We start from the raw sequence: 23,407 nt of genomic DNA on the forward strand, positions 1-23,407 counted from the left end.
TCTTTGTATTGAAGGCAGAAGTGATTGTCCCTTTTTTCTACATGGTGACTATTCTTGTTAAACCCATAATAGTCTTTGAAGTGTCCAGGTATGGAAAAGCCAACAAGGACGATACAAAAGGAATTCATGCAAACACTGCCCTGTTTGCTAAAGAGAGTTAAAAAAAATAAGGGTACAATGGGAGGGGACCATCCTGTTCAGTTCCACAGCACCTTCAAAGGAAGAGGCGTTTTATAGGTCTGCTTCACGGACGGAGGACAAAGTACACATCTTCCTGGCTGCTTGTTGACATTTTGGAGAATGAAAATTGAGACATTCTGAGCTACGTGAGCTGAACGAAAAACAGCGAGGAGGAGATAATATTAATAAGATTTGTTCCAAAATGAGATATCAATCATCTTAGGAAACAATTGAGGGCACTTTGGTGAAAATGAACCGTTTAATTTGAATTCCCACCAGCTGCCAATAAAGCATTTTGAAGAGATCGAAGTGATTCGGAGACATGCTTTTCATTCTTTCCGCTAATTTGGACCACCTTTTTAAATCTTGCCCCATCATCCATTACAACAAAGGAACTCAATATACATTCAGTGGACAACTCGCAGTTAATGTCTCTGGCTCGTGTGTGTGTGTGTGTGTTTTCTGTATGCCCCTGTCTGTCTCTTTCTCACTCCCTCTTTCTGTCCAAATAATCCTCCTAAACCACAATTTCCAAAGCCAAGATAGCACTTAGGGTAGCGTGCACTCACTGTCCTGGCGCTCTCACCGTGATATCTGTTTCTTTTCATATTTTTACGCAGAAGACAAGGTGAACACGGAGACGTGTGCAAGGAGTCCCTCTCACTGCCGAACAAGATGTCAGATCAGTGATGAAAGACTCTGTGGAAGTAAGATGTTTTCTATCTGTTGGAACAGCTGTTTTAGTTTTGACGGAAATGTTTTGATAGCATCATCCACATATGACGAGTGACAGGGCCGGAGGGGAGACACTGCAGTGAGGGCCTCAAACTGGAAGCAGGCCTAAAAAGTCCAGATGAATAACTGTGTCTCATGGATCCATGGGCTTTTGGGTCCATCTTGTTGTTGAGCACAGGATCCTAAACTGGGTTTCTTAAGTGTAGTCGAGGAAACACTAGTGTTGATAATAACAATGACTGATGATTTGTCATAAGCGACATTTTTCTGCACAATAGCAGGGCTCATAGAAGAAAGTGTTTCAAAATGCAATCCCATTCACATGCAGTTAAAAGTGTAAAGGAAGGTACTCTACACAAGGAGTATAACTACATAGTAGAGCCTGTTCTTGTGTACTCAAATAGACAAATGAAATAGTGAAAATGATATATAACTTAACATTTTATATATTTTTTTATTCTTATGAGATTCTTAGTACAATTTCAATGAGAAATTATAGAAATGTTACATTTAGAAAAGGTCCTTAAGTAATAAAAAGGTAGAGCTAATTTGAAGTAGTATTTGGGGATATACAATGGAGTAAAAAATGCACTAAATCAAAATAAACGGTATGTGATAACGCGATTCAGCGTATCAAGGTAAAAATAAATAAGGTATATCCAATATACTGTACTTTCGTCTTTTATATTACCAAGCCCATCTAAGAAACACCCCGGGGCCTGTGGGATAATGACAGTCACCACATATGACATGCGAAACAACCCCACAACAGACATTGTCAACATAAAAAAATCTCACCTTCCTTTAGTGAAATATTCCATGGTTAAATAATATGGAGTCCAAAATACTCTGGTTATTCATTTGTTCATCTTTAACGTTACTTTAAAGCTTCTTTAGGCTAAAACTCCTATGAGACAATCTCCAGCTCACATTGATCCGCAGCAGAACGTAATACCCAACAAATTGATATATCCTGAACGATTCATAGCCCCAGCTGTGTAAGATAATGACGTTACCTTTTTAAACCAAACTAAATTATATATTCAGAATCTGACAGTGATGGGACAACACTGAAACTGTTGACATAAGGAAAATATAGACTAACAGCAGCCTTATTCTTTAAATATGGCATCAGAATTTTAATTAGATGGGAAAAGACTTGCATCAAAGACTTCGCTCCTATATATCGCGTGTGTCTCTGATCCACTGAGACACCCTGATGTCTTTAATTGGTTTAGGTCAGACAAGTGCATATGGGATATTTCAGAGGCATTGTTTGGACTGTAATGTGGCACGACAAACACATGGTGCTAATATGTTTAATGGGGTAAAACCAGGGGGTAAAACACACGCTGGAATGCACAAGAAATATGAGTGTGGTTTGGGGAAGGAGCATCGCCCCCTGCGCTGTGAAGGGATTACGCAGTGTGACAAGTAAAAACAAAGCCACCAGGCCGGGACAGTATTTATGACACTACGAACAGAAAACTACTTTGTAATCAAATCTAATTCACACAGTTTAGAGCATTTAGGGAACCCGACAAAGCTGACAGCAGGAAATTGTTTCCAGAAACAACAATTCTACTTTTCAGCAATTATTGCCTTTGAAGTAATTTTTTTTTTTTGTGTGCAAGCAGATGAAGGGTTTTTTTGAACAATGCCACGAGGGCACATAAACGTCTTCAGAACCAATTCCTTTTATGTAAACGGGGATTTATGTTTTCGGTGTGGAAAAACAGATTTGGAAGTTGTAAACATGTTGCAGATGTCGATGAAACGGCTACACGGCATCACCACAAATGGTCACCATGAGCAACTTACAAAGCCAGAATGGGAAAATTACAAGACCTGCCCAAGATATGTTAACGAATGATCTAGAAAACAGATTCACAGCACATTGATTTGGTATTTAGACTGCTCACGGTTGTTTAAAGAGACTTATATATGCATAACGTAACACAAACAAGCATTTTTCACGAACAAATACAGACTCTTTGCCTTTAAGTAGTTTCCATACATAGTTCTTTGCTATTTGTCCACAGTTTGCAATATTCTTATTCTTATGTATCTCACTTGACTTTGTTTCCAAACTGTCTTTACTCAGTTCTAACTGCAGAGGGAGACAAAGCACCAGAAACAAATCTTAGCTGGCTCAGACTTCTCTTCTGAGTAAAACATGTCCCTTTTACACAGGCAATGTGTTCAAATAGAAGCTATAATATCACAACAGACACTAGCGTCAGGCTATCAATACGCAAATAATATTTTAATGACTACATTACGATAGTATCATTGAGTTTTTTTATAAAAAATGCATATTAAATTAGACAGAAAACATAAGAGATTCCTCCTTCTGATGTTTTACACTTCAAATTTCACTTTCAAATTCTGTACAATTGTTTCGTGTAGATCCAGAGGCCACTTCGACATTGCCGTGTCTCATTTCAGGAGTGTTTGAAGTGAGTCCTTTATTTTGATATCCTCAAGGGGGCACTTTACTCCCATGTTTCAAAGTGCAGGAGCTGTACACCAGCCCGTAGTTCCCACCACCAAACACAGGTTCCACCATCTTGGTTCCTACCATCAACATTTCAAAATGTAACCGTCACGTTTGTTCGTGCAAACGCGTGACCCATAAAATATTCGCTTTAAGAGAATCTAAAATGGAATACAATTAAATTCATTGAATCTGTTATCCAATGATTGGTTCTAGAGAATTTAACAGTATATCAACTTAAGCTGCTAGGAATAAATGCACTTAAAGGTAAGCCAGGCAACAATTTAGAGTCCTGCATACACAATTTAATTCAAAATAACGTGCATACTTTAGGGTTTTTGTTAAAGAATGTGGGATGGTCGTCAGTATGAGGATCCCTCTGTGCACTCCTGGGTTCAAATCCCATCTGTTGCATTCTGATATCTGAGTTGTTTTGGGTCATATGAGGACACCACTCCTAGTGAAGCAATTCTTCATCTTCCTGGAGCAAATGATTAAACTTTCTTATTTTTTTCACATTTTAATATAATAAAAATCCTGCTTGTTTTAAATAAAGGTGTTAGGAATAGAGCTTTTTTGGTCAACCCTTCTTGATTTTTTTTCTGAAACGTTAAATTATTATATTAATTGTATTTGTTCACTTACATGGCTAAGGATTGTCATCCCACTGCAGCTGGTTTGATCCAGTACGACTTGATTTGATCTGTTAGTAATTCGTACATGAAGAATTATTGCAGTGGGGCTTTGGGAATCAAACATGTGTTACACTTCTGTAAGTTTCTATTCCCTTTGGAAATACTTGGCCCTAATGGGATGGGCCTCACAGTCGAAACACACTTAAAAATCGCTCCCACTCTCTTTCTCTCTCACACACACACAAATTGATACAACCACAAGCTCTTAACCGGTTTGAGCAGGCTCTAATAGCTCAAATCAGACAAAGTGAAGAAAAAACAACAACTTTGGTATGAGTCACATCGTGTTAGCGCTGACCTCGGCGATTGAGTTTGCTCACAATCACACGGGTCGAGGCCGGGGTCAGGCCCATGGATCATTTAGTTTAATGGCTGTTTCCTGCCTGCTCAAATGTACAAGCCACATTGTAGGAAACGTACAAATGCAACCATATTGTTACAGGACATAATTCAGCAGGGGGAAAAGGGTAGAAAAAAAGGTGTTTAGGGCAGAAAACCACAAATGAATGTATATAAAACAGCTAGAAATATAGAGATAGGGAATAAAGAAGAACAGAGAGACTTAAAAAGGAAAAAAAAAGATGTGGTGACAAAAGCAGAGGGAGAGAGCTCTACTAATTTTGTGGCCTGTCTGTGTCCCTAGCACCCTGTTGGGACGACAGATGTGCAGATGATGTCATGTAGAAAGGGGATAGGGCGGGAGGGTGGAGCGACCGGAGCGCGGGAGGACAGTGGACAGGCGGAGCTTCGATGTGAGACGGGGAAGAGAGCGATCACAGGACTGTGGCTATCCTCCATTGCCCTGCAGTCACGCAATTATTCCCAAGATGTGACTCAGTGTAGTTCAGACAGTGTGAGTACTACCCAAAAAAAGAGCCTCTTGTGCTTATTGTTAGCTAAAAGTGGTTGCATGAACAAATTGAGAGAGATGACTTGCCGTGGCGTCGTGATTTTTGCACCGAATGTGCTGAACTGGGGCTTTGTGGTTGCAGGACCTCTCACAAAGCGCAGCCTCTCCAAACCACACAGGCCATTGGAGCTATAATTTACTTAGCGCAGTCATTGCTGAAGTTTACCCTCCCATCCCCTGACCGGCCACAGCATAAGAACCCAATTGTTCTCGTGGTCTGCAGCGACAATGGCTGTTTGTGGTCATCCAAAATCATCGAAAGTGAAGAAAAGAAAGGGTTTAATGGGGGAGAAAGTGGAGCCATACCATGCAGTAATTTGCAATGCTAAAGATACAGTGAGGGTCAAGCTCAGGGTCAGAGGTCTGGCTGACCAGCTGGTATTACCTCGAGGTCACCATTTTCCCATCAGTCTACCCTCTGTCCTGAGCTTTAAACCCATCCGGTCCTCCAGCAGAACAACGTTAGCTTACTTGCATTTGAGCAACAAGCTTGCCAACCTCCTCTGCCCCCCACCTGCGCCTTTTCAGGCCAATTGTGCTGGCACGGCAGTGGGAGAAATTGAATGAATTAAGCGGTCGGATGTTGCCTAATGGTCGTACTACACAAATGCAGCCATTCCTGGTATTGTTATGTGTTTCGAGTGAGACTGAGAGGGATTGTGCTCTTCGGTCCAGTGCAGGAAAGCAGCTAATAAGTGAGACAACCTGTGGGAATGGACCCAAAAACCGAAACGAGGACTGAGGCAGTTTTTTCCCCCTTCTGTGTTTCTGTTGGCTTTAATCATTTTGGAGCCTGCTTTTTTTATTGATGTGTAATGGAAGACAACAGTCGAGTCATTGATTCATTGATACAAACATGGCTGAACACGTGGCAGCCAAATCGACCATGAAAAGTGCAGCACCTCCTCGTTTAAATGACCAAAAGTAATATATATCATGAATATAGTGTGAAGCGTGGCCACATCACTGTGTGAACATAACGCAGCATTTAAAGCAGATACGACTCTGATAAGTGCACAGGCCTAGAGTTACAGACGGCAGCTGCAGTCACTCTTGTCCTTCTATCTCATGGGGAAGTGCTGCTGACCTGAGCTTGAGGACACCCTAGGCCCTCTGGGTAATCATTGACCTGTTACCTGTGGCAACAAAGCCACAATATACTGTACAGCCGCAGAATTGTTGATAATAAAGTGATATCCCAGGTGCACGGAAACATTCAGACATGCATAGGCCCACAGTTTGAAAACATGACATTTAAGCTAAGGGTCACTTGTTCTTCTCTTAAAGCCCCATTATAAGCTATTATTCGCAAATTACTTTTATTTGTGTAAAAACATGTATGCACAGTCGAACTACACTTACAAAATTATCTAAAAATATTGTGAAAAAAGGAGATGTACACAATACAGATCCAGTGTTTTGGATCAGTGCTCTCCTAGATAAGATACTTATGTTTTCCCAAGGGGGCAATATCTTATATACCTTATTGTTTAATATCGATTTGTGCATACTTTCTAGAATCAGATTTTTAAAAGTTTCATAAGATGTTGAAGGGGAAAAGGTCACGATCAGCTCTCTGAGTTAGAAAAGGGTAGATCAGACAACTCTTTGCATGATGCAAGGTGGGGCGTGGCACTGCACTGCAGCACTTTGGAGAGGGGGATAAGGCCGGGGCGCCATCCAAGGAGAGGAAAGGAAAAGGCGAGGGCGGTAGGGGAGAGAAACACTTAGGCCCTCGAGAAAGCCTCCTCCCACCTTGTTTCGTGCTCGGGACTCGTTCCTTCCTCCTCTCCTCTCTTCTAGCTGCCGTACTTTGGGTGCTCCACGCCGAATGGACTGTGTCTGAGAGCAGTGGCCTCAAAATAAAACTAAGAGGGGCCCTGGTCAGCAGAGAATGCTAGCTTTGTCTCAGCTGCCATCCACACTGTCTGGAGACATGCTCGGAGAGAGTGTCTGATTGCAAATTAGCAGTGCCAAAAGAGAGCCACCTCCGAAAGTTTCAATGCCTTTTTCTCCTCCTCACCTCCTCAGACCCTTTCTCATTCAAAATACAAACAAATATCTTATCAAAGGAAGTTAATAGACAAGTTTATACTTTTCATTTGTCAATACACTTTTACCTAATTGGTGTACACATCAGATTAAATGAAAGATTTATGAGTGTTGAGTGCAGATATCCATTAAGGTGTAGGTTTTTGATTTTGATAAGTGCTTAATACCATAAATACAGTACATCCATTAAGCGGTGCACACGTCTCTTAATATCATACTTGAAGTGATATATAAAATACGCAATGATTGGATTTTCAAGTGTATAATAAGTTAGGAACATCGCACTGGGAATATTAATTTAGCCAAGACCACATTCCAAATGATGATCCTTTCTTAAACATTTTCATATACCGTGAAAAAAACCCATTGTTAAATTATAATTTTCATATATGAATACATACAGTCAAAGTCACATACAGTCATATTTGATGAAGGTCATTGAAATTCAAAGCTTTATCAATGTTTTCTGCATTATAAATATATATATTTGTTTAATCGATATCTTTTCAGATCAAATCTATACATTTTAAGGCCTCCTGAAACATCAAATATTGTATCAACATGTATCAGTGTATTGAATAATATTTGATAAATCCTTATATAATAGCATGCTCCAATAACAGGCTTATAGACGAATACCTCTGTTTTTATAAAATCTTTACTGATAAAAGAGGCATATAAAGTCATTATTACATTTATGTTTGTCTGTCCAATCAGAATGGTTTTTTTACTCTTTTAAAAATACTTTTTTATGTATAAAAGTTTTTGACTAATAGTACTCTAATTAATAACATACTGATAATAGTGTCATGTTTTTGTTTCGAATTTACTCGAAGCAATAGAAAGTGAATTAGCCAAAGATAATAAAAGTGCACACACATTCAGCTTTCATTAAGAAACAGTCTTTAACTTGTGGGCCACCCTTTTTTTTTAATCTTGTTAACACCCAGCTTTATTTGACTTTTAGCTAACTAAAAAAAAATGGATGTGTGTTTGTTGTGTTAGTCTTGAGTCAAATCAGGTGAATCTCTATCGATATGAACTTGATTTACCTTTTAATCCCTATCAGCTACAGCCTATGCTCAGCACATATGCAGCCGAGCTGTAGTCTCTCTCACACACACTCTCACACTCACACACACACACACACACACACACACACACACACACACACACACACACACACACACACACACACACACACACACACACACACACACACACACACACACACACACACACACACACACACACACACACACACACACACACACACACACACACACACACACACACACACACACACACACACACACCTAATCCTATAGTATCTCTGTGCTGATGGATTTAGACGTAGAGTACACCGATCAGGGTCACTAAGTGTATAAGATAAATAAATTGAACACCACTCCATACACTCGCTTCTGTTGTGAAAGATCCGAATGGGAATCACTTTTCAACTTCATCAGAAAATCAAACAGTGATTTGAACAATAACATTGCCTTTTGTTGTATCTTATTATTTTTAAGTATCGTATTTTATATTTCATGGAGATTATAATATCACATCAAGATCACAACAACACTTATTTTTCTATGTAAAACAATTTCTGCAAACCAATTCAATTTTAAGGGACAATTGACTTTATTTTTTGTTAATTTAACTAAAATAAACTTGGTGATCATAATCAATTAGTTAATTTAATATTTGACTTTAGCTATTTAGTAACCAATTTGCATCACAGTAAAGAAGTGTGTTCTTAAATCTGAAAACTGATGCACTTTCATTTATATACCTGCATTTTTAAATAGTTACTTTGCAGGTGTCTTTACTCGGCATGTATGGATTTTAACATTTTATTTGTATTATATAAAGTCATAAAAATCGATCTATGTTTGCAATGTAGGTGTTTTGAACAATTTTAGAAACATATTTTAGAGAGAGAACACACACATATTTTTTGTATGCATACATGCATGCATATAGAGAACACATTGCTTAAATATGTTCTGTTCTACTCGTATTCACAGTCCTTTATTGGCAAAATCAAAAATTAATTAATTAAAATATATATAAATACATATTGCAGATAAAGTCCATGTTTGATTGGTATTTAAATGAAGACTCATATAATGGATTTTTTCCCTCTCTTGATGGGTTTTGACATTGGACCTATTTTGTACCTTTATGAATGACACAGGTCCTTCAACAGCTCCGCCTTGCCTCATGTCCACAGCTGATTAATCAACAAAGTGTCTGTAAGCTAAATTGGGTGACATGTCCGGGCTTGTTTTCAGTCACCTGTGGAACATAACTGGGTAACTAGACCTTCATTACCTTAGAGGGGCAGAAACCGAAAAAAGCTAATTAAAGCAGGCACACAGGTGTGTGAAATGCAGATTCAAATCACCTGACTGTGTTTTGTTAGCTAGCATAAACAGAAAAAATAATTAAGCTAAACCTGTGTGTAGCATAATAGATGCATTAAGCTGTTTTAATGGGTTTGCTGCTTTTACAGGTTTGTTGTAGAGTGATACATCCACATTTAATGTATCATTTAGTAATTTCATTTCTTTAAAACGACGCCTGTTGCTTATTTGAAATACATATTTTATTATGACTTTATATCCTAGATAATGCATGTGGTAAGCTTGTTTGTGGGAGGTGATTTTCTAACGAAAAAAACGGCTTTTTGTTTATTAAATAATCCAAAATTGAGTTTAAACCTACATATATCGCTACAATAGTTTAATTTTATTGACCTTATGATACTTTACTGTATTTTTAATGCCATAAAAAAGAAGGGCAGGCCATTATCTTTTTTATAGTGCGATGTGACAATGAAGCACTTCATTATTTAGCGGAGTTTTTTTTGGCTTATTTGTTTTTAGCCCAAAGTAAAGTTAATGACGCACTAAAAATGTATTTTTCAAAATGCCGACATCAAGTTCACCAAAGCAAATAGTGCTTTTTGGATCCGCGGAGGGGGCAGGAGGAGGGGGAGTGAGGCAGCCCTTAATAATCATCTCAACACAGCTTCGTTTTTGCAGATATTTCAGTGTGATGTTCGTTTTCCTTTGTTCCCCTTTTTAGGAGTCATTTAAAAAATGCAGCCCTTATAGTCTGCAGTCTGCTGCAGTCACAAGGCTGGTTGTATAACGGAGCTTCACCTCAGCTGAACTTCGTGCATCTAGTTCATCGGCGACGAAACACGGCGTAGTCTGCAGCCTGTGTGCACCCGGTGAACCGAGCGCAATGCCTGCGGGGAAATACACATCGAGAGCGGGGAAACGGCTCTCTCCTGGCCCGGTAGCCGCTCACTGAGGCTGTCTCGTAGCAAGCAGACATTGTTCTACTCCTAAACCTACAAATATCGCTTTGTGCGTTTTTATTTTTTTTGCTGGACACAATAGACGACGCCGTATAGAACATATCAAACCCGCCGACTTGGAGTTGAACACAGCGGAGGAAGAGACCATGCAACTATAATTGAGGTGCGTAGTATTAAATGCACCCCTCTCTTTATTCAAATAGATTTATTTAGATGTTTTGCATGTGCGTAAAGTGCGTAAAAATGTCAACGAAGATAGGCTTTTTCAACGTACGCATTTCGCGATTTATTTCCCCCTAGACTCGCTGTTATGACTGAACCAAACCACAGACCTCGGGGGTAAAGTTTCCAAGGTGTTAAAAACAAGCGCTTTACGAATAACCATTTAACAACTTTACACAATTTGTCTGTAAACTCGCGAACAAGGTCTCAAACATGGTCGTCAGACTGTGAACTCTCCCTGGCAATACGAGGAAAATAGGTCGCCTATCGTGCCCTAGATTCCCTTCGCAGACTGGCATAATCTTCCTCTTTGTTGTCCCCGATGCAAACACAGATAGGCAGCCGGGCACATCACGTCAATCCAGCGCTCTCCAAGTGAGAGATTTATAGGATTTCAGTAAATTGTGCATTTAATTAGAATAGCTGCGTCTGCCGGGCAGTTCACCCCGAGATAATTAGTGTAAAACATGAGAACATATGGTAGAGTTGTGCGGTTTTCCCCTGATGTGTCACTGTGGTTTCCTCTCAGAGAAGTTTTTGATGAAATTAATTCACTGAAACCTGAGAAGAGCTTACTCAGCACAAGTTGGATATATTTTGTAAATGTCAAAAGGCCTGTGTGGGCTCCCTGACTTATTCTCTGGTGTAAAAGACTAGATGATGTGACTGAAAAAAAAATCTTTAGAGGAAATAAAGCCATGTATGTGATCAGGTAGGATATGTAGATTTTTTCAGGAGGGAAGAATAATCTGGTTGGATTTATAGATAGGAAATGTACCTTCAGGATTCTTGCTTTTGACTTTGTTTCTTTGGATAAAAGTTTCAGCTAAATGAAATGTAGTGTGATTAAAAAAAAATGTATTTTTTAGTATAATGTTTTTTTTACCGTGGCTTTAGATTATGTATTGGTAAAATATGACATTTACATACAAAACAACAGGTGGGCCATCACCTGTCCGGATAGTCAAATAGATGGGGATAAAGATAACTGCTTTGCAATGAATCACATTGTTGTTTACACTCAGTGAAATGTAAGGATTTAAAAAGTGAATATTTAGTTTTATAGCACATTTCAACGTGATATTTATGAGAATCAAATATTGTCTCTTTTTGATTTGGTTGTCATGGATCATGCCAAAGATCATGCGTACGAAATCTTTGACCTACAGGACCTTCGCTAAGCAGAAGTCAAAAGTTTAGACATGGCACACACATCACACTTTTTTCTTCAGGGGTTGTTAGTCGTTTAAATATTGTCTCTTTTTGATTTGGTTGTCATGGATCATGCCAAAGATCATGCGTACAAAATCTTTGACCTACATCACCTTCGCTAAGCAGAAGTCAAAAGTTTAGACATGACACACACATCCCACTTTTTTCTTCAGGGGTTGTTGGTCGTTTCGGATAATCTCTTGCATCGTGCACACCTTTCTTGATCGGTGTTTGTGTAGTCTGAAAGCTTCGTCTGCGGGTGGGCCCGACTGGCCGACCTAAGTTCTGCTCCTGTTTGTCGAAATTGCATCGCAGCAGTGTTTCCTAAGGAAATATCTTTGTTGGGTGACAGAGAAATTGTGTTTTTTCTAATACCGAATTTTCTCCCCTGCTGCAAAGAGGAGCAGAGCTGTCAGAAGCCAAAATATGAACAGGGTCCAAATGACCTTTTGGCCACAGCCATCAATTGCAAACCCAACATTTGATTTATGCCCTCATTTAGAGTGTTTATAAAGCAATGTCGATGCTATAAACAGGAAAATGCCATTGTGCCTTTTAGAAAATGAAGCAGAAACACAGGTGGCCCTCAGACAATGAACTGGGGCTCATTTCTCCACTGTGGGACAGGAGAAAGCACATGGCTGCAGATTCAAGATTGTCGTCATTGTCGTCCAATTTAGCTTGTAGCTCAGAGCCTCTTTGCGCGCCTTAGTGGCCAATATTGAGAGGAGAAGACCCTCTCATTTGCTTTCAGAGCAACTTCTACCTCTCTGCCATCCCCCCCCCCCCCCAGACTCTGTCATATCTCAATTGATTGAAACACTAAACGGCCAGATCAGGCAGAATACAATCCAGCCTTTCTATGAATAGTTGATTGGATTTGTTGGTGGTGTGTTGTTTCTTTAAGGGCATTTCAGGTCACAGGGTGGGAGGCGGGGAAGTGGGGGGGGGATTTTTTTTATTGTGCACGCTGGCTGATACTGCAATGTGCCGTGTTGTGCAGTCCCATCCTGTCCTGACGAGCACAGAGACGTTGTCACTCCCTTATCAGGTCATCTTGCGTTTGCAGAATGCATGCTCAAAGTGCAATCGTGTTTGTGTGTGGAGAAACTTTAGAGGTTGCCTTTTTTTTTCAAATACACATCATTTATTTGATTGTGTTTGTGTGTAAGCCATCTTGTCATGTTCCAAGCTGCACAGATGGACGGTGTATTAACAGTAGGAGCAGTGGGCGCCTGTCACTGATTATTTCTTCTTATTTTCTTAGTATTGTGGCAAGCCAGGAGCTGACTGTAAAGCTAGTGTGTCCTTCCAAATGCACCAGCGTGTTGTGCGCATGCATGTTTGTTGTAGATCAGGCAGAATCTACATGCCCTTTGCTGTTCCAAACAAACTCTTCAAATTTTAAGTTTCTGCGCATCTCAGTGCAGGGCATTTAAATGCTTGACCTCATTTCTCCGGAGGCAAAGAATCCACCAGTGAAGGCTGTCCTCTGTGCGTATTGGAGTGTGCGTGAATGTGCACACGCGCGTGTTGCACTGGGTGTTTCCTCCTTTGCTTTTCTAACAGGAAGCTGATGTGAAGTTCAACCGAGGACAAGGAAAAGGCCTTTTCTTTCCACTGTGAATCATTTCAGAGCGAGAGAAAAAGGAAAAAAACAGACCAGGCCGCTGCATTGATTCAACCCTCTGCAATCTGGCCTGCTTCTCTGTCTCTCTCTTATTCTCTCGTCATTCTTTATACCGTATTGTCAATTTCAGCTTTATGTTCTCGCTTCTTTTGTTTTATTTCTGTATCCACTGATGTTGGATAGACGGCAGTGTTCTGGCGGGAATCGGCGGGTTTATGGAGAGTTCATGTGAGATGATAGGGAGGGGGGAGGAAAGGGGAGATGAAAAGCAAATGAAGCAGAGCTCTGTGGGGAGGAGTGCAGGTTCTTCCGGTTTAACATTCCCAATGCATAAGGCTGCCCGTGTTGTGTATTAAGCCGGAAAAAATACACAGAAACAGGTTGTACCACTGCACTTATCAGGGCCGGTGTGAACTGGCCCTGATAAGATTATGAATCCTTTTTTATTCCTTAAGGCTGTGATAATACAGAAAAGTTCAAAGCAATACATAACTGATAAACCCCGCTGGGTAAGGGTTAAATCGTCTTAATATTTTCTTGACACAGTCACAATACCAATGAACTGTAATCTTGCTTGGGACCTACATTTTGAATGGATTTATTTGGTTTGAAGGTCACAAGTTTAACATTTTTCTCAGAAACGTTTGATGTTCGATAACACTTGTTCCAAGAATAGAAATCAGGCCAAGGTGAATGCTAGAGAAATGTACTTAAATCTTAATTGTCGATAATCTAATTTGAAAGGTTCCCTGTACATGACGTTGCAGTAAAAGGGGATTTCTTTTTTTGTATTCAAATAACAGTAGATATTCCAAATGAAACCTCCTACTCAGCGTCTTTCCTGTATTTGCTAAATATTTAACTGTTTCAGGTGTATGTCTGCAAGATTGAACTAGAATATAATAGGACACACTGCTGCATTATGGCAGACATAAGAAAAATGCACTTTTCCTTTCCTTGTGTTTACCGATTTTGCATGTATATACATTTGTATCAATAAAACATAAGGGCTAATTTGCTGTGAAAACACGTCCACTGAAGCCTTCAGGCATTTCTTTAATGCCCAGGCGCCCTTGAGTCTGACAAAGATCTGCAGTAGTGTCAGGGCCGAGGTTAAAATGACTTTGTGCTTTGACCTTCTCAAAGAGCAGAAAATAAATCAGTGAAGTGTTTCATTATTGTTCCGTCTGACTAGACCCATCTGGATGTTAAAACTGTTGTCTCAAGGCTAAAATAATTCCTCACAATTAATTATAATAAACTATTTATTTTCAAAAACCTTTTCTTTATTAAATGATATATACATTATAAAATAACAAAGCATAAATAGTGATAGCTTTTAGGGCTGTCCCGAATACAATCTTTCGGGCTCCGGATATTCGGTAGTAATCGGTATTCGACCGAATATTCGAATATAACCCAATTTGTGTTCTTTGAAATTGAAAAGGATATTGCATTGTGTTTGTTACTTTCGTTGCAGTTGTATGTCTCAAGTGTAATTTGGATTGGCTTCCTATTTTGTATGGACATGCTTTTATTTTGAAGGAGAGTTAGTGCTGTTGACAGGAAGTTGTTGTTGCTTCGAAACAACGTCACGGAGAAAAGTAATATCTACATCTAAAGACGGAGAAAGTAAAGGATAAAGTTTATGGTTAAGTGTTGGCATCCCCCGAAGAGTTGGCTGCCAAAAGAAAAGAATATCAGAATAACGAAATTGAAAACTGGATAGTAGGCCAACGACCAAATATTCGGATATTCGGGTACAGCCCTAATAGCTTTCACTTGATTGATTCAGCAGTGTCAGATTTTTTTGTAAGTAAAAAAATAATAATTTGAAAACATTATATAATTACAATTACAGATTATTAATTATGTCACTCAAACAACAAGACATATGGTAGAAGATATTTGATTATCCAGCGAATGCTCTGCCCAACAACACTCAACACTGACAGCACAAATGTTCCAGTAAGAATGTTCTGTGCTCAGCCTGTTCTGGCTCACTGCGGGAGAACATCACTCAAAACGAAGCACCACACATCCTAATAAATTACTGATCTCCATCATTTTTCACATTGCAGGTCAAAACTAAGGAGCATGACATTTCAAACTTTTTTGATCTGTCTTGTGTTTTCAGTGCAGGGCAAGGAAGCACTCGAGTAGACGTGGAACCACAAGACTTTAGCTACTGCAATGCAGGTAAGCACATGGTCCTGCTAACACACACACACACACACACACACACACACACACACACACGTCCATTTTGTACAAAAACATGAACAAGAGGAAAGTCAAGTGAAACTTGATCTACAAAATCAGCATTTCTTAACAAGACAGCATAGGATGATTAACCCTTAATATGACGAGCTCTGTCTAATGTTTCAATACAGCCGAGTGTATTTTTAACAGACCATAATAAGCAGAATCTATTATGTGCCATTATCCGCCGTGTGTACAAGAATCCCAAGTGAAGGAGAATCATGCCTGGCTTTAGATTTGGAGATATATTACCGGTACATGATGTTTAGGTGGGAGAGTTGAGAGGATATGACCATAGTGAATCATATGTGGGAAGAAATAAAGTATTTATGTGATGATTTAAGATATTTATTTCCTTCCATGAAGTTGTTCCTTGCAACGGGTTCGTCTTTCAGTGCTCATGCAAAAGAATTACGTATTTTGTTGTCTTGGAATTTATGCTATTCTAAAATGTAGTATTTAAAGTGAACTGTGCAGTGAATAAGTAACATTTGACCCATTTTACCTTAACGGCAAGATTTGGGTTATGCTTGAAAGTGCTTGTATAAATGTTGAAGTCATGTGACTTGAATTTTGAATTGAGCCGTCCCTTATAGACACTATCTCTTTACGTGAGTGAAGCCGGATCATTTGGCCGGATCATTTGGCTCCGCTCTCTAAGAAGAGCCTGCTCTTTCGGCTCTCAAACGGCTCTTCATTTTACCACAGTTTACCACGGAGCCTCAGTTTCGCTGCTGTGAGGCTCCGGTGCTCGCAGTTCACACGCATGCTCCACTAGCACCCCCATGCTCATCACGTCCAAATCGTGCACGTTCCGTGTTGTTATGTGGCAGGCACCGCCGATGTCGGGGAAATGATCTTCAATATTCTGAACAGAATCCCACCAGAATCCTTTGCCCCTCCAACAGAGGGATTTCCTTGTCCTTTTTCCTTTTCCTAATTTCAAGCGATTAAAAACTCTCGATCTTCTCTCAAATTATTTATTTGTTTGGACGCCCTCGGCTCGAGTTCAGGGCTTTCCGAGCTGAATAATGGCGTCAAATGACGGCAAGAGGCTTTACTCCGTGGGACAGTCCAGTCTGTGACCGCCTCGACCTTGGTGTAGTCCACCTGGATGCAGCCTGCAGCAACAATGAACAGCTTGCTCTGCGGTAACCTTTGAAGGATACACTTCACACAACTCACACGTTCCTGCCTGTTCTCAGAAAGGAACAGGATATCATCCACATATAAAAGAAAAAAGTCAACACCAGATAATCACAGGGGTCGCTTGATGTGTTAAAGGCAGTCTTCCACTCATCCCCCTTCCTAATGCGTAGCAGGTGATAAGCTTTTCTAAGAAAAAAAGTGGTCTCCTGTGACAGTTTGACAGCAGAGGAAATGAGTGATGAAGATGGAAGGGGAAGGATTTGCTATTTTTGTCCAAGAAGGATCCCTTTAGAGAAATGGAAGCTCAGATGCGGAGGAATGACTATATAAGAAACAAAACTCCAATCCTGTGTGGATGTCTGACAAGCCATGGAAAACCCAAAATGACAGGAGTGCTTCGGAAGAATGTTTCATGAAGATTACCTGACATGGCCTGGCGGATAGTTTTGTGAGTCACAGCGAAGAAGATTTGTCTTTTGAGGGAACTAGCTTTCACGGGCTTGACTTGGCATCCCTAGCCAATGCTCAGATAACTATTTAGCTTTCTACTATTACTGGTTAGTAGGGATGCTCCGATCGCCAATTTTTGGGCCGATCGCCAGAATCAGTATCGGCCGATCCGATCGAGTGGCTGGGGGCTATGGGGATCTTCCATTTAAAGTGATGTTTAAAACTCAGTTAATGGGGCTCATTCACTGGCGCTTCCACAAACAACAACCAACATAATTATTACATTCAAATGAAGTACATTATTCAACTTTACATTAACTTATTCAAGTTTACATTAACACGGGAGAAACGACCTCTCTCCTGACAGCCTGTCAGTATCCGTCTCATGCAGCTCACTGATCCAGTAATGAGTGACCCGTCCATGAAGAATAAATATATTTATAAATAGTTTAGCTTGTTCCAGAGGTAGATAAAATAGCTAAGTGTGTTAGGTCTAACTTGAAGTGTGTGTTTTGCTCCACTCACCGGTCCGTCACAGCGGGTGGAGCTGCAGGATTTCTGCTTCATATATGTTGAATACTGCTATTTTATTTTATTGTCATTTTCGAACACCTTAAAATACTGCCAGACTGGTGAAGCCATTTTGGCGAGCTTGTTTTGCCGCGCACAGAGAAAAGTGTCATGTATTTTACGTCATGTGATCGGCTCTCACGATCGGCCTTTATAGAGAGCACCGATCGATCGGCAGAGAGTGAATATCGGCCGATATTGATCGGCGGCCGATCGATCGGAGCATCCCTACTGGTTAGGCATGGCTTTTACAGGAGGCGAAGTAATGGCTGTTCTGGCCAAAGCACATGCATCGATTCGCCTTGAGGCAATGCGCAACGTGTCTCCTCAGAGGCGAGCCGGAGTCTAATCAGATTGCACTTTCTCAGAAGTGTCATTTGCGGGGCTTTTGCTGAAGCTGAAGAATCAGGTGGCAAGGCAGTGCCAAGTGAGGATGCTTGTGGTGAGTTTCAGGGACTGGCGACCAGGATTGCTTCCCCCTCTGCCCAGAGGCAACTGTCGATGCAGAAGGTATGGGTGATAAGGGCATTCAGGTCTGGGGGAAGTTCCTTAGCACTAAATGTATGTTTGATGAGATCAGAAAGCGGTCATAAACGGTCCCCAAGCTGCTTCTTTTCCTGGAGTAAAGTGGTTGAAACCATCTTGAACTTGGAGCTGAACATCCTCATCGTATCAGTGACTTGTGCTAGGCCCGAAGCCCAATACCTGGCTCCGCCCCGTGAGCTTACAAGTGATTGAAGCCAATCAGGATCACTCAAGGGGTAAAAATAGAGGACTGAAGCTTGAATGTTAGTTTGCATTGCGTAATTAAAAACCTGCATCCAGATCTCTGAATAAGTGTTAGGCGGTAAGTCTCGGGACTTGGAGGCACGAGTAATGTGAGCAGATGCTGGACTATTATCTACGAAAATTAAATAAATAATGTGCGTATTAGGTGAATCCTGACAAGAGCCTGAGATAATTGCAGATAATGTGATGATAAAGTGCCATATTTTGTATATCAAGTTAATTGAAATACTCCAGATTTATGGATTAAGATAACAGATACAGTTAAATGGGGTTCACCTCATCACATCCCTGCTTTTGTAATAAAACCCATAATTTTATAGATAACCAGTTGAGTAGAGGTTCAGTAGGCAGCGTGGCTCAGATCACATGTTGACCAGATGTGCAATCCTCAGGCTCCTACTAATCTCTAGTTAAAGAGAAGGGATGGAACATGAAAGCCCTTCATGACCTCCAGGAGCCTCGTGTGCTGTTATATTACCAGACGGAGATTTGTCTTTTATGAAACAGCATCTCATTTACAGTCCAGTGAGCTGAAAACTTGGCATTTTGATGGATATTTTCCTCCCGACACCTCCCACGGTGCCTCGACAGCCTTCATTTTTAGCATCAGTGACTATGTTTACATGCAGAAGAATTTAGTTTTTCCAACCCAGCTAACCCAGTTGTGGGTTGACTCATACGAAATTAAAATCTTAGTTTGAAATACCACCTCAGTTGGGTTGTCTGGCTTTCTTCCATTTCCCTGGCATGTAAACACATTACTCACTTTGAATTATTTTGACATTGAAACAAAATCACAGTATTATGGATGAACTACTCATCATCAGTCAAGGGAACTTAATGCATATAGCATTGACATAAAGTGCAAAATAAAAACATTTGAAAGGCCTTTAAATGGAAATAAAACAGCCATTAACAAGCCAATAACAGTGACCTTTGGGGTAAGTGGTTTCCCTTTTTATAAGGCTTATTTTATTGCTTATTTTAAGGATTAGCTACTCTTTTATTTACCCATTTGTTATTTGAGATCATATCTGTTTTTCTCCACTACTCCCTATCTGTCCTCTCTTAATTTTCTAATCTAAACCCAATGGACAGAATTAAAAAGTAGGATATGGCATTTTCCACAGGGACACACTTAGTATTCGCGCAAAAGCCAAAGTGGATTAAGTCTGATCATCAAGCAGGACCGGTGTCTTTCTCGATAACAGCAACAGTTCAGGGCCACTGGCATACAATTACAAGTATTACATACGCGGTAATTACGGGGTAAAGTTCAGAGTGGTGTTAAATGTGTTTGAGATGTAGTGAAGGCTGAATTACTACAGAGGTGTAAGGTAACTCCATCTTGTCTGTGTTCATGTAGGAGAAGTAATGATGGTGGATGGTGGCTCTCCACCAGACAGCCCGAATGAACTGTGCTAAAAGAGTCTGTCTCCCTCTCCGCCCCCCCCCTCAGACTGGGGGGTGTCCTGCCTCTACAGAGCGCTGGGCCGCTGCTGCATTGTGGCCAGGGGCCTCATTTGAATGGGCCTTTAGTATTTTGTGTGAACAAGTCAGCGCCATTTGCATTTGTTCCAGTCACAAAGGTTTAACAGGTCAATAGGGACTCCCTGGCAGAAAAATAACACACTAGGGTACCTTTTTTTTTTCTCTCCCTCCCTCCGTCTTCTCCGTCGCTGTGGTTGTCAGGAACCAGGCTCTCTTGTCCTAGTAGTATGTAACTCAAGCATGCGGTGTGTATGTGTGTGTATAGGTGTCTTTATAAGTGTGTGTCTGTCTGTCTTTTAGGACATGATTGGTGGCAGCAGGGGGCAGGGTCTGAAAAAAGGAGCTAATAATCCACAGGCTGTACTGAGGTTTAATTAACATACACCTCTCAGTCGCGACTTGTTTGAATGACAGAGAGGGTTTGTTTTGTCTGTGTGTGAACATGTGTGTGTGACTTACATTTTCCCATATACGTCTTTATGTCTCCAGGCCTGAGGATCCTGGAGTATTTCAAGTCTCAATCTGTAACATAGTGTGGAACAGTTTGAGGATATCTAGGAGCTAATTGCACCTTACCATCTTAATCGAGTACCATCATTTACCATTGTGCCATTTCTAAATCTATAAAATATATAATAAAACTTTGCTTGAAGGGCTTTTAGTTTGTTACTTCTCTTCTCTTGGAGTCGGACACATCATCATCCTATTTAGAAGTTACCAAAAAGTGTAGCAACATTAGCATTTCTATTAAAATCAAATACAAGCTGTTAGCCTGATTATGTCAAACTAACTTAGCGCTAGCGGTCCAGACATCTTGAATAGGAGGCGCTACATTTGCAAACACACAATTCTTAAATGCAGTGAATATCACAACAGAAAAGCTTTACGTTATTTATCTTATTTACAGTACGTTATTAGTCATATAAGAGCTCCTCATGGGTCACATTAATTTCACATGTTATTATTAAGTTGCTAATCTGTACGGAAGGGCTTTGAGGAAAAACATGTGTTTTTTTTAAGCACCATAAAACCCATTTGTGTGCCAGCAAACCTATTCGAGGAGAAAATCTAGAGGAACAAAATATCTCCTCATTAAAGATTTATTGGGATTTTTGGAAGCATAGCAAAATAGACTTTTTTATCATTCTTCTTTCTTGTAGTCTCGTTTACTCCCATAGTGCAAGCTATGCACTTCAAATAATAGAATAAGTCAAGGCAGCAAGGTGTGTTTGTGATCAGAGTGATGGTCCTCCATTTAAAACTTCAAAGGCTGCATCAGTCTGTGCTGCTGAAGGGTCCTCAAACAGGAAAGCAAAGCCCTCACCTGCCTACTCCTTTTGGGTGCATCACCGTTTAATATACTGTACAACTTTTACACATTTGTGAAAGCTGCCTATTATTATGTACGTCTGTTTTTATAACTGCAACAGAATAACACAATCCCCCTCAGCGTCAGGTATCACCTTTTTATTATGTACACGGCTCCTTTATTCAAACGTAATCTTCAGCCAACAGTGCGACACAATATGTATTATTTACCACAGTGGCATAGCCCTGAATAATTATTTGTATGAACTTTATAAAGCCCCATTCAAGGTCAAGTCTTTGAATGGTTTATGTACAGGCATTGGAGTATGGATCTTCTTCTCTTCTATTGTTCTTGCTGGATTTGTTAGAGTCAATAGCATGATCCACGTGTGTGCAATACTTCACAATGAGATAAGCCTGCATTATTTGTCATTGAAAATAATTAATTGACCATGTACAGCTTTGGAAAAAAAGGGTTAGTTTTCAATGTATATAGCAATTTGTAGGATATGCATGTACACATGTAAAAGTATCTATTGTAACGCCCGTCACACCAAATATACGATTTTTTCGATGTTGAGTGCAGGTGAATAATTTCTGTAGGAAAAAACCTGTTTCAAACCCCCTCGTCCATACTCCTCGAACCAGGCATTAGCCAGTTTAATCACTGTGTACACCAACGTGAACACTATAAGGGACTAGCCTTAGCAACTTGGCGCACGTAGCATAAATAGAGCAGAACACACAGACACACACAGACACAGTGTATATAGTAGGATACAAAACTATGTACACATCATGCATAACTGTACACATGATTAAAACTTGCACTGGTTGTATTTATATCATCCCATCGCAAGTAGTCGCGAACAGCATTTTACAGCGGGGTTTGACAGACAGCAGAGGAGGGAAAAATATTTTGTAGCAGACCTGAGTGGGAGGCATGCTTACAATTGCTCCTGTCATGCTGATCTGAGCTCGCCTGGCTGCAGCGCCGTGGTGCATGTTGTTGCGATTGTTTGTGCTGAGCTCTGTGACCCACTATTTGGACTTCTATTCCCTTTTCCGTCAAAAAACTTGCTGCACTTGGGGTCCAGAGCAAAGAAAAGCAAAGTGAGAGCCCAGCGTCAGGTGCTACAAGCTGCTAGCTAGGCCTGCAGCCAGGCCCAGAGAGCCAGACCTGGCAGCTCGGAGGCTGCGACGTGTGAAACGCTGCACACAAAGGAGTCGCTCCATCTGTATGCACCCTACATAGGCAGGCTTTTGTTACAGCCGACAGGCACATGACTGCTAGCATCTTAACCCCTGAGAGCCAGCGTCTCTTTCCCCTCTCCTGAGACTGCACACTGCTGCAGACACCACCGTGAGATAATACTCAGAGGGAAACAAGATCTAGATAAGAGTGGTTTGTTAATGAGTCACCTGTTTGGAATTTCTGTATATGTTCCTCAGAAAATCCATTTATAAGATAATACAGACATCAGAGTATAGTTTATTATTTATAAACTCATACGTAAGTTCTCTATGATCAGGCAATATTTAGTTAAGCAAAAATGAATGATAACATTGTTTGAAGAATTAGATCAGGGCTTTCATTTCTTTGAACAATGATTCAGGGCTGTTATCGAGGTCAGACATGAATAGGCAAAGATCAGAGAACAAGACCAAAGGAAAAGTAAAAATGTTGCGATTATTATTTATTTGTTCTGCTGTATCAATTCACAAAACACAAATTAGCCCCATTTCAGCTTGAATTGCATTTCATTCAATTTACTGCGAGGCCGACTTTGTTTATTTGTCTGTACATTTTGCACAAAGTATTAGGGACAGTTGAGAAATGAGACCGCCGACTCCCACTGGGAGACCTCTCTGTAAAATCCAATTAAAGATAAATCTCCAGCATCGAGACTCGGCGGCTGCAGCA

The sequence above is a fragment of the Notothenia rossii genome (genome assembly GCF_949606895.1).
Source record: "Notothenia rossii genome assembly, chromosome: 10".
NCBI lineage: Eukaryota > Metazoa > Chordata > Actinopteri > Perciformes > Nototheniidae > Notothenia > Notothenia rossii.